This window comes from Nothobranchius furzeri, chromosome 13 (assembly GCF_043380555.1).
Source record: "Nothobranchius furzeri strain GRZ-AD chromosome 13, NfurGRZ-RIMD1, whole genome shotgun sequence".
In the NCBI taxonomy this organism is placed as follows: Eukaryota; Metazoa; Chordata; class Actinopteri; order Cyprinodontiformes; family Nothobranchiidae; genus Nothobranchius; species Nothobranchius furzeri.
The window spans coordinates 12,418,346-12,436,194 of record NC_091753.1 but is presented as its reverse complement, the minus strand read 5'-3'; positions in this window follow the sequence as shown (position 1 = coordinate 12,436,194).

Here is a 17,849-nt window from a genome sequence, read left to right as displayed (position 1 = left end):
CCCACAAATGTGTAACTGGACTACTTCTTTAAATTGACACCAGATCCGGTGACCTTTGGGACATGGTTTGACCCCCTTAGGAAAGTGCTATCATCATGAAACGTTCAGATCACTTACAACTCAATAGATTCTACCTTCCTGTAACGTTTTAGCCTGATTGGACCTTGTTTTCACACAAATGGACCCAGAATGATGTGAAATAGTGCTTCGTGCAACATAATTCTGGGTGCCATTTAAAAACCATAAGTGCTAATGACTCCATTCCTTTTTGTGGTTGTAGGGGCTGTTGATTGGAGTACACTAAAACAAACCTGATCTCTCTAGGACATTCAGAAGCCAAGTTATAAGCCCACACATGTGTAACTGGACTACTTCTTTAAATTGACACCAGATCCGGTGACCTTTGGGACATGGTTTGACCCCCTTAGGAAAGTGCGATCATCATGAAACGTTCAGATCACTTACAACTCAATAGATTCTACCTTCCTGTATTGTTTCAGCCTGATTGGACCTTGTTTTCACACAAATGAACCCAGAATGATGTGAAATTGTGCTTCGTGCAACATAATTCTGGGTGCCATTTAAAAACCATAAGTGCTAATGACTCCATTCCTTTTTGTGGTTGTAGGGGCTGTTGATTGGAGTATACTAAAACAAACCTGATCTCTCTAGGACATTCAGAAGCCAAGTTATAAGCCCACAAATGTGTAACTGGACTACTTCTTTAGACACCAGATCCGGTGACCTTTGGGACATGGTTTGACCCCCTTAGGAAAGTGCTATCATCATGAAACGTTCAGATCACTTACAACTCAATAGATTCTACCTTCCTGTAACGATTCAGCCTGATTGGACCTTGTTTTCACACAAATGAACCCAGAATGATGTGAAATTGTGCTTCGTGCAACATAATTCTGGGTGCCATTTAAAAACAATAAGTGCTAATGTCTCCATTCCTTTTTGTGGTTGTAGGGGCTGTTGATTGGAGTACACTAAAACAAACCTGATCGCTCTAGGACATTCAGAAGCCAAGTTATAAGCCCACAAATGTGTAACTGGACTACTTCTTTAAATTGACGCCAGATCCGCTGACCTTTGAGACATGGTTTGACCCCCTTAGGAAAGTGCTATCATCATGAAACCTTCAGATCACATACAACTCAATAGATTCTACCTTCATGTAACGTTTCAGCCTGATTGGACCTTGTTTTCACACAAATGAACCCAGAATGATGTGAAATTGTGCTTCGTGCAACATAATTCTGGGTGCCATTTAAAAGCCATAAGTGCTAATGACTCCATTCCTTTTTGTGGTTGTAGGGGCTGTTGATTGGAGTACACTAAAACAAACCTGATCGCTCTAGGACCTTCAGAAGCCAAGTTATAAGCCCATAAATGTGTAACTGGACTACTTCTTTAAATTGACACCAGATCCGGTGACCTTTGGGACATGGTTTGACCCCCTTAGGAAAGTGCTATCATCATTAAACGTTCAGATCACTTACAACTCAATAGATTCTACCTTCCTGTAACGTTTCAGCCTGATTGGACCTTGTTTTCACACAAATGGACCCAGAATGATGTGAAATAGTGCTTCGTGCAACATAATTCTGGGTGTCATTTACAAACCATAAGTGCTAATGACTCCATTCCTTTTTGTGGTTGTAGGGGCTGTTGATTGGAGTACACTACAATAAACCTGATCTCTCTAGGACATTCAGAAGCCAAGTTATAAGCCCACAAATGTGTAACTGGACTACTTATTTAAATTGACACCAGATCCGGTGACCTTTGGGACATGGTTTGACCCCCTTAGGAAAGTGCTATCATCATTAAACGTTCAGATCACTTACAACTCAATAGATTCTACCTTCCTGTAACGTTTCAGCCTGATTGGACCTTGTTTTCACACAAATGAACCCAGAATGATGTGAAATTGTGCTTCGTGCAACATAATTCTGGGTGCCATTTACAAACCATAAGTGCTAATGACTCCATTCCTTTTTGTGGTTGTAGGGGCTGTAGATTGGAGTACACTAAAACAAACCTGATCTCTCTAGGACATTCAGAAGCCAAGTTATAAGCCCACAAAGGTGTAACTGGACTACTTCTTTAAATTGACACCAGATCCGGTGACCTTTGGGACATGGTTTGACCCCCTATAGGAAGGAGCGTCTGGCCACATGTCAGCACTCTGTCTGACTGTGCGCCTCCAGGTGAGAGGCCCCAAGCAAGACGCGCCCCGAGGAGCATCTTGCCACATGTCAACAATGAGTCTGACTGAGGGCCTCCAGGAGAGAAGCCCAAGCAAGACGCGCCCCGAGGAGCGTCTTGCCACATGTCAGCACTCGGTCTGACTGAACGCCTCTAGGAGAGAAGCTCCAGCAAGACGCGCCCCGAGGAGCGTCTTGCCACATGTCAGCACTCGGTCTGACTGAGCTCCTCCAGGAGAGAGGCCCAAGCAAGACGCGCCCCGAGGAGCGTCTTGCCACATATCAACAATGGATCTGACTGAGGGCCTCCATGAGAGAAGCCCAAGCAAGACGCGCCCCGAGGAGCGTCTTGTCACATGTCACCACTGGGTCTGACTGAGCGCCTCCAGGAGAGAGGCCCAAGCAAGACGCGCCCCGAGGAGCGTATTGCCACATGTCACCACTGGGTCTGACTGAGCGCCTCCAGGAGACAGGCCCAAGCAAGACGCGCCCCGAGGAGCGTCTTGCCACATGTCAGCACTGGGTCTGACTGAGCGCCTCCAGGAGAGAGGCCCCAGCAAGACGCGCCCCGAGGAGCGTCTTGCCTTATGTCAGCACTCGGTCTGACTGAGCGCCTCCAGGAGAGAGGCCCAAGCAAGACGCGCCCCGAGGAGCGTCTTGCCACATGTCAACAATGGGTCTGACTTAGGGCCTCCAGGAGAGAAGCCCAAGCAAGATGCGCCCAAAGGAGCGTCTTGCCACATGTAAACAATGGGTCTGACTGAGGGCCTCCAGGAGAGAAGCCCAAGCAAGACGCGCCCCGAGGAGCGTCTTGCCACATGTCAGCACTCGGTCTGACTGAGCGCCTCCAGGAGAGAGGCCCAAGCAAGACGCGCCCCGAGGAGCGTCTTGCCACATATCAGCAATGGGTCTGACTGAGGGCCTCCATGAGAGAAGCCCAAGCAAGACGCGCCCCGAGGAGCGTCTTGCTACATGTCACCACTGGGTCTGACTGAGCGCCTCCAGGAGAGAGGCCCAAGTAAGACGCGCCCCGAGGAGCGTCTTGCCACATGTCAACACTGGGTCTGACTGAGCGTCTCCAGGAGAGAGGCCCAAGCAAGACGCGCCCCGAGGAGCGTCTTGCCAAATGTCAGCACTGGGTCTGACTGAGCGCCTCCAGGAGAGAGGCCCAAGCAAGACGCGCCCCGAGGAGCGTCTTGCCACATGTAAGCACTGGGTCTGACTGAGCGCCTCCAGGAGAGAAGCCCCAGCAAGATGCGCCCCGAGGAGCGTCTTACCACATGTCAGCACTCGGTCTGACTGAACGCCTCCAGGAGAGAAGCACAAGCAAGACGCGCCCCGAGGAGCGTCTTGCCACATGTCAGCACTCGGTCTGACTGAACGCCTCCAGGAGAGAAGCACCAGCAAGACACGCCCCGAGGAGCGTCTTGCCACATGTAAGCACTGGGTCTGACTGAGCGCCTCCAGGAGAGAGGCCCCAGCAAGACGCGCCCCGAGGAGCGTCTTGCCACATGTCAGTACTCGGTCTGACTGAACGCCTCTAGGAGAGAAGCCCCAGCAAGACGCGCCCCGAGGAGCGTCTTGCCACATGTCAGCACTCGGTCTGACTGAGCTCCTCCAGGAGAGAGGCCCAAGCAAGACGCGCCCCGAGGAGCGTCTTGCCACATATCAACAATGGATCTGACTGAGGGCCTCCATGAGAGAAGCCCAAGCAAGACGCGCCCCGAGGAGCGTCTTGTCACATGTCACCACTGGGTCTGACTGAGCTCCTCCAGGAGAGAGGCCCAAGCAAGACGCGCCCCGAGGAGCGTCTTGCCACATGTCACCACTGGGTCTGACTGAGCGCCTCCAGGAGAGAGGCCCAAGCAAGACGCGCCCCGAGGATCGTCTTGCCACATGTCAACAATGAGTTTTACTGAGGGCCTCCAGGAGAGAAGCCCAAGCAAGACGCGTCCCGAGGAGCGTCTTGCCACATGTCAGCACTCGGTCTGACTGAACGCCTCCAGAAGAGAAGCCCCAGCAAGACGCGCCCCGAGGAGCGTCTTGCCACATGTAAGCACTGGGTCTGACTGAGCGCCTCCAGGAGAGAGGCCCCAGCAAGACGCGCCCCGAGGAGCGTCTTGCCTTATGTCAGCACTCGGTCTGACTGAGCGCCTCCAGGAGAGAGGCCGAAGCAAGACGCGCCCCGAGGAGCGTCTTGCCACATGTCAACAATGGGTCTGACTGAGGGCCTCCAGGAGAGAAGCCCAATCAAGATGCGCCCAAAGGAGCGTCTTGCCACATGTAAACAATGGGTCTGACTGAGGGCCTCCAGGAGAGAAGCCCAAGCAAGACGCGCCCCGAGGAGTGTCTTGCCACATGTCAGCACTCGGTCTGACTGAGCGCCTCCAGGAGAGAGGCCCAAGCAAGACGCGCCCCGAGGAGCGTCTTGCCACATATCAGCAATGGGTCTGACTGAGGGCCTCCATGAGAGAAGCCCAAGCAAGACGCGCCCCGAGGAGCGTCTTGCCACATGTCACCACTGGGTCTGACTGAGCGTCTCCAGGAGAGAGGCCCAAGCAAGACGCGCCCCGAGGAGCGTCTTGCCACGTGTCAACACTGGGTCTGACTGAGCGTCTCCAGGAGAGAGGCCCAAGCAAGACGCGCCCCGAGGAGCGTCTTGCCACATGTCAGCACTGGGTCTGACTGAGCGCCTCCAGGAGAGAGGCCCAAGCAAGACGCGCCCCGAGGAGCGTCTTGCCACATGTAAGCACTGGGTCTGACTGAGCGCCTCCAGGAGAGAAGCCCCAGCAAGACGCGCCCCGAGGAGCGTCTTGCCTTATGTCAGCACTCGGTCTGACTGAGCGCCTTCAGGAGAGAGGCCCAAGCAAGACGCGCCCCGCGGAGCGTCTTGCCACATGTCAACAATGGGTCTGACTGAGGGCCTCCAGGAGAGAAGCCCAAGCAAGACGCGCCCCGAGGAGCGTCTTGCCACATGTCAGCACTCGGTCTGACTGAGCAACTCCAGGAGAGAGGCCCAAGCAAGACGCACCCCGGGGAGCGTCTTGACACATGTCAACACTGGGGCTGACAGAGGGCCTCCAGGAGAGAGGCCCAAGCAAGATGCGCCCCGAGGAGCGTCTTGCCACATGTAAACAATGGGTCTGACTGAGGGCCTCCAAGAGAGAAGCCCAAGCAAGACGCGCCCCGAGGAGCGTCTTGCCACATGTCAGCACTGGGTCTGACTGAGCGCCTCCAGGAGAGAGGCCCAAGCAAGACGCGCCCCGAGGAGCGTCTTGCCACATGTAAGCACTGGGTCTGACTGAGCGCCTCCAGGAGAGAAGCCCCAGCAAGACGCGCCCCGAGGAGCGTCTTACCACATGTCAGCACTCGGTCTGACTGAACGCCTCCAGGAGAGAAGCCCCAGCAAGACACGCCCCAAGGAGCGTCTTGCCACATGTAAGCACTGGGTCTGACTGAGCGCCTCCAGGAGAGAGGCCCCAGCAAGACGCGCCCCGAGGAGCGTCTTGCCTTATGTCAGCACTCGGTCTGACTGAGCGCCTCCAGGAGAGAGGCCCAAGCAAGACGCGCCCCGCGGAGCGTCTTGCCACATGTCAACAATGGGTCTGACTGAGGGCCTCCAGGAGAGAAACCCAAGCAAGACGCGCCCCGAGGAGCGTCTTGCCACATGTCAGCACTCGGTCTGACTGAGCAACTCCAGGAGAGAGGCCCAAGCAAGACGCACCCCGGGGAGCGTCTTGACACATGTCAACACTGGGGCTGACAGAGGGCCTCCAGGAGAGAGGCCCAAGCAAGATGCGCCCCGAGGAGCGTCTTGCCACATGTAAACAATGGGTCTGACTGAGGGCCTCCAAGAGAGAAGCCCAAGCAAGACGCGCCCCGAGGAGCGTCTTGCACCATGTCAACACTGGGTCTGACTGAGCACCTCCAGGAGAGAGGCCCAAGCAAGACTCGCCCCGAGGAGCGTCTTGCCACATATCAACAATGGGTCTGACTGAGGGCCTCCATGAGAGAAGCCCAAGCAAGATGCGCCCCGAGGAGCGTCTTGCCACATGTCAGCACTCGGTCTGTCTGTGCGCCTCCAGGAGAGAGGCCCAAGCAAGACACGCCCCGAGGAGCGTCTTGCCACATATCAGCAATGGGTCTGACTGAGGGCCTCCATGAGAGAAGCCCAAGCAAGACGCGCCCCGAGGAGCGTCTTGCCACATGTCACCACTGGGTCTGACTGAGCGCCTCCAGGAGAGAGGCCCAAGCAAGACGCGCCCCGAGGAGCGTCTTACCACATGTCAGCACTCGGTCTGACTGAACGCCTCCAGGAGAGAAGCACAAGCAAGACGCGCCCCGAGGAGCGTCTTGCCACATGTCAGCACTCGGTCTGACTGAACGCCTCCAGGAGAGAAGCACCAGCAAGACACGCCCCGAGGAGCGTCTTGCCACATGTAAGCACTGGGTCTGACTGAGCGCCTCCAGGAGAGAGGACCCAGCAAGACGCGCCCCGAGGAGCGTCTTGCCACATGTCAGTACTCGGTCTGACTGAACGCCTCTAGGAGAGAAGCCCCAGCAAGACGCGCCCCGAGGAGCGTCTTGCCACATGTCAGCACTCGGTCTGACTGAGCTCCTCCAGGAGAGAGGCCCAAGCAAGACGTGCCCCGAGGAGCGTCTTGCCACATATCAACAATGGATCTGACTGAGGGCCTCCATGAGAGAAGCCCAAGCAAGACGCGCCCCGAGGAGCGTCTTGTCACATGTCACCACTGGGTCTGACTGAGCGCCTCCAGGAGAGAGGCCCAAGCAAGACGCGCCCCGCGGAGCGTCTTGCCACATGTCACCACTGGGTCTGACTGAGCGCCTCCAGGAGAGAGGCCCAAGCAAGACGCGCCCCGAGGATCGTCTTGCCACATGTCAACAATGAGTCTGACTGAGGGCCTCCAGGAGAGAAGCCCAAGCAAGACGCGTCCCGAGGAGCGTCTTGCCACATGTCAGCACTCGGTCTGACTGAACGCCTCCAGAAGAGAAGCCCCAGCAAGACGCGCCCCGAGGAGCGTCTTGCCACATGTAAGCACTGGGTCTGACTGAGCGCCTCCAGGAGAGAGGCCCCAGCAAGACGCGCCCCGAGGAGCGTCTTGCCTTATGTCAGCACTCGGTCTGACTGAGCGCCTCCAGGAGAGAGGCCGAAGCAAGACGCGCCCCGAGGAGCGTCTTGCCACATGTCAACATTGGGTCTGACTGAGGGCCTCCAGGAGAGAAGCCCAAGCAAGATGCGCCCAAAGGAGCGTCTTGCCACATGTAAACAATGGGTCTGACTGAGGGCCTCCAGGAGAGAAGCCCAAGCAAGATGCGCCCCGAGGAGCGTCTTGCCACATGTCAGCACTCGGTCTGACTGAGCGCCTCCAGGAGAGAGGCCCAAGCAAGACGCGCCCCGAGGAGCGTCTTGCCACATGTCAGCACTGGGTCTGACTGAGCGCCTCCAGGAGAGAGGCCCAAGCAAGACGCGCCCCGAGGAGCGTCTTGCCACATGTAAGCACTGGGTCTGACTGAGCGCCTCCAGGAGAGAAGCCCCAGCAAGACGCGCCCCGAGGAGCGTCTTACCACATGTCAGCACTCGGTCTGACTGAACGCCTCCAGGAGAGAAGCCCCAGCAAGACACGCCCCGAGGAGCATCTTGCCACATGTAAGCACTGGGTCTGACTGAGCGCCTCCAGGAGAGAGGCCCCAGCAAGACGCGCCCCGAGGAGCGTCTTGCCTTATGTCAGCACTCGGTCTGACTGAGCGCCTCCAGGAGAGAGGCCCAAGCAAGACGCGCCCCGCGGAGCGTCTTGCCACATGTCAACAATGGGTCTGACTGAGGGCCTCCAGGAGAGAAGCCCAAGCAAGACGCGCCCCGAGGAGCGTCTTGCCACATGTCAGCACTCGGTCTGACTGAGCAACTCCAGGAGAGAGGCCCAAGCAAGACGCACCCCGGGGGGCGTCTTGACACATGTCAACACTGGGGCTGACAGAGGGCCTCCAGGAGAGAGGCCCAAGCAAGATGCGCCCCGAGGAGCGTCTTGCCACATGTAAACAATGGGTCTGACTGAGGGCCTCCAAGAGAGAAGCCCAAGCAAGACGAGCCCCGAGGAGCGTCTTGCCACATGTCAGCACTGGGTCTGACTGAGCGCCTCCAGGAGAGAGGCCCAAGCAAGACGCGCCCCGAGGAGCGTCTTGCCACATGTAAGCACTGGGTCTGACTGAGCGCCTCCAGGAGAGAAGCCCCAGCAAGACGCGCCCCGAGGAGCGTCTTACCACATGTCAGCACTCGGTCTGACTGAACGCCTCCAGGAGAGAAGCCCCAGCAAGACACGCCCCAAGGAGCGTCTTGCCACATGTAAGCACTGGGTCTGACTGAGCGCCTCCAGGAGAGAGGCCCCAGCAAGACGCGCCCCGAGGAGCGTCTTGCCTTATGTCAGCACTCGGTCTGACTGAGCGCCTCCAGGAGAGAGGCCCAAGCAAGACGCGCCCCGCGGAGCGTCTTGCCACATGTCAACAATGGGTCTGACTGAGGGCCTCCAGGAGAGAAGCCCAAGCAAGACGCGCCCCGAGGAGCGTCTTGCCACATGTCAGCACTCGGTCTGACTGAGCAACTCCAGGAGAGAGGCCCAAGCAAGACGCACCCCGGGGAGCGTCTTGACACATGTCAACACTGGGGCTGACAGAGGGCCTCCAGGAGAGAGGCCCAAGCAAGATGCGCCCCGAGGAGCGTCTTGCCACATGTAAACAATGGGTCTGACTGAGGGCCTCCAAGAGAGAAGCCCAAGCAAGACGCGCCCCGAGGAGCGTCTTGCACCATGTCAACACTGGGTCTGACTGAGCACCTCCAGGAGAGAGGCCCAAGCAAGACTGGCCCCGAGGAGCGTCTTGCCACATATCAACAATGGGTCTGACTGAGGGCCTCCATGAGAGAAGCCCAAGCAAGACGCGCCCCGAGGAGCGTCTTGCCACATGTCAGCACTCTGTCTGTCTGTGCGCCTCCAGGAGAGAGGCCCAAGCAAGACGCGCCCCGAGGAGCGTCTTGCCACATATCAGCAATGGGTCTGACTGAGGGCCTCCATGAGAGAAGCCCAAGCAAGACGCGCCCCGAGGAGCGTCTTGCCACATGTCACCACTGGGTCTGACTGAGCGCCTCCAGGAGAGAGGCCCAAGCAAGACGCGCCCCGAGGAGCGTCTTGCCACGTGTCAACACTGGGTCTGACTGAGCGTCTCCAGGAGAGAGGCCCAAGCAAGACGCGCCCCGAGGAGCGTCTTGCCACATGTCAGCACTGGGTCTGACTGAGCGCCTCCAGGAGAGAGGCCCAAGCAAGACGCGCCCCGAGGAGCGTCTTGCCACATGTAAGCACTGGGTCTGACTGAGCGCCTCCAGGAGAGAAGCCCCAGCAAGACGCGCCCCGAGGAGCGTCTTACCACATGTCAGCACTCGGTCTGACTGAACGCCTCCAGGAGAGAAGCCCCAGCAAGACACACCCCGAGGAGCGTCTTAACACATGTAAGCACTGGGTCTGACTGAGCGCCTCCAGGAGAGAGGCCCCAGCAAGACGCGCCCCGAGGAGCGTCTTGCCTTATGTCAGCACTCGGTCTGACTGAGCGCCTCCAGGAGAGAGGCCCAAGCAAGACGCGCCCAAAGGAGCGTCTTGCCACATGTCAACAATGGGTCTGACTGAGGGCCTCCAGGAGAGAAGCCCAAGCAAAACGCGCCCCGAGGAGCGTCTTGCCACATGTCAGCACTCGGTCTGACTGAGCAACTCCAGGAGAGAGGCCCAAGCAAGACGCACCCCGGGGAGCGTCTTGACACATGTCACCACTGGGTCTGACTGAGCGCCTCCAGGAGAGAGGCCCAAGCAAGACGCGCCCCGAGGAGCGTCTTGCCACATGTCAACAATGGGTCTGACTGAGGGCCTCCAGGAGAGAAGCCCAAGCAAGACGCGCCCTGAGGAGCGTCTTGCTGCATGTCAGCACTTGGTCTGACTGAGCGCCTCCAGGAGAGAGGCCCAAGCAAGACGCGCCCCGAGGAACGTCTTGCCACATGTCAACAATGGGTCTGAACTTAGGGCCTCCAGGAGAGAAGCCCAAGCAAGACGCGCCCCGAGGAGCGTCTTGCCACATGTCAGCACTCTGTCTGTCTGTGCGCCTCCAGGAGAGAGGCCCAAGCAAGACGCGCCCCGAGGAGCGTCTTGCCACATGTCAACAATGAGTCTGACTGAGGGCCTCCAGGAGAGAAGCCCAAGCAAGACGCGCCCCGAGGAGCGTCTTGCCACATGTCAGCACTCGGTCTGACTGAACGCCTCCAGGAGAGAAGCCCCAGCAAGACGCGCCCCGAGGAGCGTCTTGTCACATGTCAACACTGGGTCTGACTGAGCGCCTCCAGGAGAGAAGCCCCAGCAAGACGCGCCCCGAGGAGCGTCTGGCCACATGTCAGCACTCTGTCTGACTGTGCGCCTCCAGGAGAGAGGCCCCAAGCAAGACGCGCCCCGAGGAGCGTCTTGCCACGTGTCAACACTGGGTCTGACTGAGCGTCTCCAGGAGAGAGGCCCAAGCAAGACGCGCCCCGAGGAGCGTCTTGCCACATGTCACCACTGGGTCTGACTGAGCGCCTCCAGGAGAGAGTTCCAAGCAAGACGCGCCCCGAGGAGCGTCTTGCCACATGTAAGCACTGGGTCTGACTGAGCGCCTCCAGGAGAGAAACCCCAGCAAGACGCGCCCCGAGGAGCGTCTTACCACATGTCAGCACTCGGTCTGACTGAACGCCTCCAGGAGAGAAGCCCAAGCAAGACGCGCCCCGAGGAGCTCCTTGCCACATGTCAGCACTCGGTCTGACTGAATACCTCCAGGAGAGAAGCCCCAGCAAGACACACCCCGAGGAGCGTCTTGCCACATGTAAGCACTGGGTCTGACTGAGCGCCTCCAGGAGAGAGGCCCCAGCAAGACGCGCCCCGAGGAGCGTCTTGCCTTATGTCAGCACTCGGTCTGACTGAGCGCCTCCAGGAGAGAGGCCCAAGCAAGATGCGCCCCGAGGAGCGTCTTGCCACATGTCAACAATGGGTCTGACTGAGGGCCTCCAGGAGAGAAGCCCAAGCAAGACGCCCCCCGAGGAGCGTCTTGCCACATGTCAACAATGGGTCTGACTGAGGTCCTCCAAGAGAGAAGCCCAAGCAAGACGCGCCCCGAGGAGCTTCTTGCACCATGTCAACACTGGGTCTGACTGAGCACCTCCAGGAGAGAGGCCCAAGCAAGACTCGCCCCGAGGAGCGTCTTGACTTATGTCAACACTGGGTCTGACTGAGCGCCTCCAGGAGAGAGGCCCCAGCAAGACGGGCCCCGAGGAGCGTCTGGCCACATGTCAGCACTCTGTCTGACTGTGCGCCTCCAGGAGTGAGGCCCCAATCAAGACGCGCCCCGAGGAGCATCTTGCCACATGTCAACAATGAGTCTGACTGAGGGCCTCCAGGAGAGAAGCCCAAGCAAGACGCGCCCCGAGGAGCGTCTTGCCACATGTCAGCACTCGGTCTGACTGAACGCCTCCAGGAGAGAAGCCCCAGCAAGACGCGCCCCGAGGAGTGTCTTGCCACATGTCAGCACTCGGTCTGACTGAGCTCCTCCAGGAGAGAGGCCCAAGCAAGACGCGCCCCGAGGAGCGTCTTGCCACATATCAACAATGGATCTGACTGAGGGCCTCCATGAGAGAAGCCCAAGCAAGACGCGCCCCGAGGAGCGTCTTGTCACATGTCACCACTGGGTCTGACTGAGCGCCTCCAGGAGAGAAGCCCCAGCAAGACGCGCCCCGAGGAGCGTCTTACCACATGTCAGCACTCGGTCTGACTGAACGCCTCCAGGAGAGAAGCCCAAGCAAGACGCGCCCCGAGGAGCTCCTTGCCACATGTCAGCACTCGGTCTGACTGAACGCCTCCAGTAGAGAAGCCCCAGCAAGACACACCCCGAGGTGCGTCTTGCCACATGTAAGCACTGGGTCTGACTGAGCGCCTCCAGGAGAGAGGCCCCAGCAAGACGCACACCGAGGAGCGTCTTGCCTTATGTCAGCACTCGGTCTGACTGAGCGCCTCCAGGAGAGAGGCCCAAGCAAGACGCGCCCCGAGGAGCGTCTTGCCACATGTCAACAATGGGTCTGACTGAGGGCCTCCAGGAGAGAAGCCCAAGCAAGACGCGCCCGAGGAGCGTCTTGCCACATGTCAACAATGGGTCTGACTGAGGGCCTCCAAGAGAGAAGCCCAAGCAAGATGCGCCCCGAAGAGCGTCTTGCAACATGTCAACACTGGGTCTGACTGAGCACCTCCAGGAGAGAGGCCCAAGCAAGACTCGCCCCGAGGAGCGTTTTGACACATGTCAACACTGGGGCTGACAGAGGGCCTCCAGGAGAGAGGCCCAAGCAAGATGCGCCCCGAGGAGCGTCTTGCCACATGTAAACAATGGGTCTGACTGAGGGCCTCCAGGAGAGAAGCCCAAGCAAGACGCGCCCCGAGGAGCGTCTTGCCACATGTCAGCACTCGGTCTGACTGAGCGCCTCCAGGAGAGAGGCCCCAGCAAGACGCGCCCCGAGGAGCGTCTGGCCACATGTCAGCACTCTGTCTGACTGTGCGCCTCCAGGAGAGAGGCCCCAAGCAAGACGCGCCCCGAGGAGCATCTTGCCACATGTCAACAATGAGTCTGACTGAGGGCCTCCATGAGAGAAGCCCAAGCAAGACGCGCCCCAAGGAGCGTCTTGTCACATGTCACCACTGGGTCTGACTGAGCGCCTCCAGGAGAGAGGCCCAAGCAAGACGCGCCCCGAGGAGCGTCTTGCCACATGTCACCACTGGGTCTGACTGAGCGCCTCCAGGAGAGAGGCCCAAGCAAGACGCGCCCCGAGGAGCGTCTTGCCTCATGTCAACAATGAGTCTGACTGAGGGCCTACAGGAGAGAAGCCCAAGCAAGACGCGTCCCGAGGAGCGTCTTGCCACATGTCAGCACTCGGTCTGACTGAACGCCTCCAGGAGAGAAGCCCCAGCAAGACGCGCCCCGAGGAGCGTCTTGCCACATGTAAGCACTGGGTCTGACTGAGCGCCTCCAGGAGAGAGGCCCCAGCAAGACGCGCCCCGAGGAGCGTCTTGCCTTATGTCAGCACTCGGTCTGACTGAGCGCCTCCAGGAGAGAGGCCCAAGCAAGACGCGCCCCTAGGAGCGTCTTGCCACATGTCAACAATGGGTCTGACTGAGGGCCTCCAGGAGAGAAGCCCAATCAAGATGCGCCCAAAGGAGCGTCTTGCCACATGTAAACAATGGGTCTGACTGAGGGCCTCCAGGAGAGAAGCCCAAGCAAGACGCGCCCCGAGGAGCGTCTTGCCACATGTCAGCACTCGGTCTGACTGAGCGCCTCCAGGAGAGAGGCCCAAGCAAGACGCGCCCCGAGGAGCGTCTTGCCACATATCAGCAATGGGTCTGACTGAGGGCCTCCATGAGAGAAGCCCAAGCAAGACGCGCCCCGAGGAGCGTCTTGCCACATGTCACCACTGGGTCTGACTGAGCGCCTCCAGGAGAGAGGCCCAAGTAAGACGCGCCCCGAGGAGCGTCTTGCCACGTGTCAACACTGGGTCTGACTGAGCGTCTCCAGGAGAGAGGCCCAAGCAAGACGCGCCCCGAGGAGCGTCTTGCCACATGTCAGCACTGGGTCTGACTGAGCGCCTCCAGGAGAGAGGCCCAAGCAAGACGCGCCCCGAGGAGCGTCTTGCCACATGTAAGCACTGGGTCTGACTGAGCGCCTCCAGGAGAGAAGCCCCAGCAAGACGCGCCCCGAGGAGCGTCTTACCACATGTCAGCACTCGGTCTGACTGAACGCCTCCAGGAGAGAAGCCCAAGCAAGACGCGCCCCGAGGAGAGTCTTGCATCATGTCAGCACACGGTCTGACTGAACGCCTCCAGGAGAGAAGCACCAGCAAGACACGCCCCGAGGAGCGTCTTGCCACATGTAAGCACTGGGTCTGACTGAGCGCCTCCAGGAGAGAGGCCCCAGCAAGACGCGCCCCGAGGAGCGTCTTGCCTTATGTCAGCACTCGGTCTGACTGAGCGCCTCCAGGAGAGAGGCCCAAGCAAGACGCGCCCCGCGGAGCGTCTTGCCACATGTCAAAAATGGGTCTGACTGAGGGCCTCCAGGAGAGAAGCCCAAGCAAGACGTGCCCCGAGGAGCGTCTTGCCACATGTCAGTACTCGGTCTGACTGAGCGACTCCAGGAGAGAGGCCCAAGCAAGACGCACCCCGGGGAGCGTCTTGACACATGTCAACACTGGGGCTGACAGAGGGCCTCCAGGAGAGAGGCCCAATTAAGATGCGCCCCGTGGAGCGTCTTGCCACATGTAAACAATGGGTCTGACTGAGGGCCTCCAAGAGAGAAGCCCAAGCAAGACGCGCCCCGAGGAGCGTCTTGCACCATGTCAACACTGGGTCTGACTGAGCACCTCCAGGAGAGAGGCCCAAGCAAGACTCGCCCCGAGGAGCGTCTTGCCACATATCAACAATGGGTCTGACTGAGGGCCTCCATGAGAGAAGCCCAAGCAAGACGCGCCCCGAGGAGCATCTTGCCACATGTCAGCACTCGGTCTGACTGAGCGACTCCAGGAGAGAGGCCCAAGCAAGAAGCACCCCGAGGAGCGTCTTGACACATGTCAACACTGGCGCTGACAGAGGGCCTCCAGGAGAGAGGCCCAAGCAAGATGCGCCCCGAGGAGCGTCTTGCCACACGTCAACAATGGGTCTGACTGAGGGCCTCCAAGAGAGAAGCCCAAGCAGGACGCGCCCCGAGGAGCGTCTTGCCACATGTCAGCACTCGGTCTGACTGAGCGCCTCCAGGAGAGAGGCCCAAGCAAGACGCACCCCGAGGAGCGTCTTGCCACATATCAACAATGAGTCTGACTGAGGGCCTCCATGAGAGAAGCCCAAGCAAGACGCGCCCCGAGGAGCGTCTTGTCACGTGTCAACACTGGGTCTGACTGAGCGTCTCCAGGAGAGAGGCCCAAGCAAGACGCGCCCCGAGGAGCGTCTTGCCACATGTCACCACTGGGTCTGACTGAGCGCCTCCAGGAGAGAGGCCCAAGCAAGACGCGCCCCGAGGAGCGTCTTGCCACATGTCAACAATGAGTCTGACTGAGGGCCTCCAGGAGAGAAGCCCAAGCAAGACGCGTCCCGAGGAGTGTCTTGCCACATGTCAGCACTCGGTCTGACTGTACGCCTCCAGGAGAGAAGCCCCAGCAAGACGCGCCCCGAGGAGCGTCTTGCCACATGTAAGCACTGGGTCTGACTGAGCGCCTCCAGGAGAGAGGCCCCAGCAAGACGCGCCCCGAGGAGCGTCTTGCCTTATGTCAGCACTCGGTCTGACTGAGCGCCTCCAGGAGAGAGGCCCAAGCAAGACGCGTCCCGAGGAGCGTCTTGCCTTATGTCAGCACTCGGTCTGACTGAGCGCCTCCAGGAGAGAGGCCCAAGCAAGACGCGCCCCGAGGAGCGTCTTGCCACATGTCAACAATGGGTCTGACTGAGGGCCTCCAGGAGAGAAGCCCAAGCAAGACGCGCCCCGAGGAGCGTCTTGCCACATGTCAACAATGGGTCTGACTGAGGGCCTCCAAGAGAGAAGCCCAAGCAAGATGCGCCCCGAAGAGCGTCTTGCAACATGTCAACACTGGGTCTGACTGAGCACCTCCAGGAGAGAGGCCCAAGCAAGACTCGCCCCGAGGAGCGTCTTGACACATGTCAACACTGGGGCTGACAGAGGGCCTCCAGGAGAGAGGCCCAAGCAAGATGCGCCCCGAGGAGCGTCTTGCCACATGTAAACAATGGGTCTGACTGAGGGCCTCCAGGAGAGAAGCCCAAGCAAGACGCGCCCCGAGGAGCGTCTTGCCACATGTCAGCACTCGGTCTGACTGAGCACCTCCAGGAGAGAGGCCCCAGCAAGACGCGCCCCGAGGAGCGTCTGGCCACATGTCAGCACTCTGTCTGACTGTGCGCCTCCAGGAGAGAGGCCCCAAGCAAGACGCGCCCCGAGGAGCATCTTGCCACATGTCAACAATGAGTCTGACTGAGGGCCTCCAGGAGAGAAGCCCAAACAAGACGCGCCCCGAGGAGCGTCTTGCCACATGTCAGCACTCGGTCTGACTGAACGCCTCTAGGAGAGAAGCCCCAGCAAGACGCGCCCCGAGGAGCGTCTTGCCACATGTCAGCACTGGGTCTGACTGAGCGCCTCCAGGAGAGAGGCCCAAGCAAGACGCGCCCCGAGGAGCGTCTTGCCACATGTCACCACTGGGTCTGACTGAGCGCCTCCAGGAGAGAGGCCCAAGCAAGACGCGCCCCGAGGAGCGTCTTGCCACATGTCAACAATGAGTCTGACTGAGGGCCTACAGGAGAGAATCCCAAGCAAGACGCGTCCCGAGGAGCGTCTTGCCACATGTCAGCACTCGGTCTGACTGAACGCCTCCAGGAGAGAAGCCCCAGCAAGACGCGCCCCGAGGAGCGTCTTGCCACATGTAAGCACTGGGTCTGACTGAGCGCCTCCAGGAGAGAGGCCCCAGCAAGACGCGCACCGAGGAGCGTCTTGCCTTATGTCAGCACTCGGTCTGACTGAGCGCCTCCAGGAGAGAGGCCCAAGCAAGACGCGCCCCGAGGAGCGTCTTGCCACATGTCAACAATGGGTCTGACTGAGGGCCTCCAGGAGAGAAGCCCAAGCAAGATGCCCCCAAAGGAGCGTCTTGCCACATGTAAACAATGGGTCTGACTGAGGGCCTCCAGGAGAGAAGCCCAAGCAAGACGCGCCCCGAGGAGCGTCTTGCCACATGTCAGCACTCGGTCTGACTGAGCGCCTCCAGGAGAGAGGCCCAAGCAAGACGCGCCCCGAGGAGCGTCTTGCCACATATCAGCAATGGGTCTGACTGAGGGCCTCCATGAGAGAAGCCCAAGCAAGACGCGCCCCGAGGAGTGTCTTGCCACATGTCACCACTGGGTCTGACTGAGCGCCTCCAGGAGAGAGGCCCAAGTAAGACGCGCCCCGAGGAGCGTCTTGCCACGTGTCAACACTGGGTCTGACTGAGCATCTCCAGGAGAGAGGCCCAAGCAAGACGCGCCCCGAGGAGCGTCTTGCCACATGTCAGCACTGGGTCTGACTGAGCGCCTCCAGGAGAGAGGCCCAAGCAAGACGCGCCCCGAGGAGCGTCTTGCAACATGTAAGCACTGGGTCTGACTGAGCGCCTCCAGGAGAGAAGCCCCAGCAAGACGCGCCCCGAGGAGCGTCTTACCACATGTCAGCACTCGGTCTGACTGAACGCCTCCAGGAGAGAAGCCCAAGCAAGACGCGCCCCGAGGAGCGTCTTGCCACATGTCACCACTGGGTCTGACTGAGCGCCTCCAGGAGAGAGGCCCAAGTAAGACGCGCCCCGAGGAGCGTCTTGCCACGTGTCAACACTGGGTCTGACTGAGCGTCTCCAGGAGAGAGGCCCAAGCAAGACGCGCCCCGAGGAGCGTCTTGCCACATGCAGGCACTGGGTCTGACTGAGCACCTCCAGGAGAGAGGCCCAAGCAAGACGCGCCCCGAGGAGCGTCTTGCCACATGTAAGCACTGGGTCTGACTGAGCGCCTC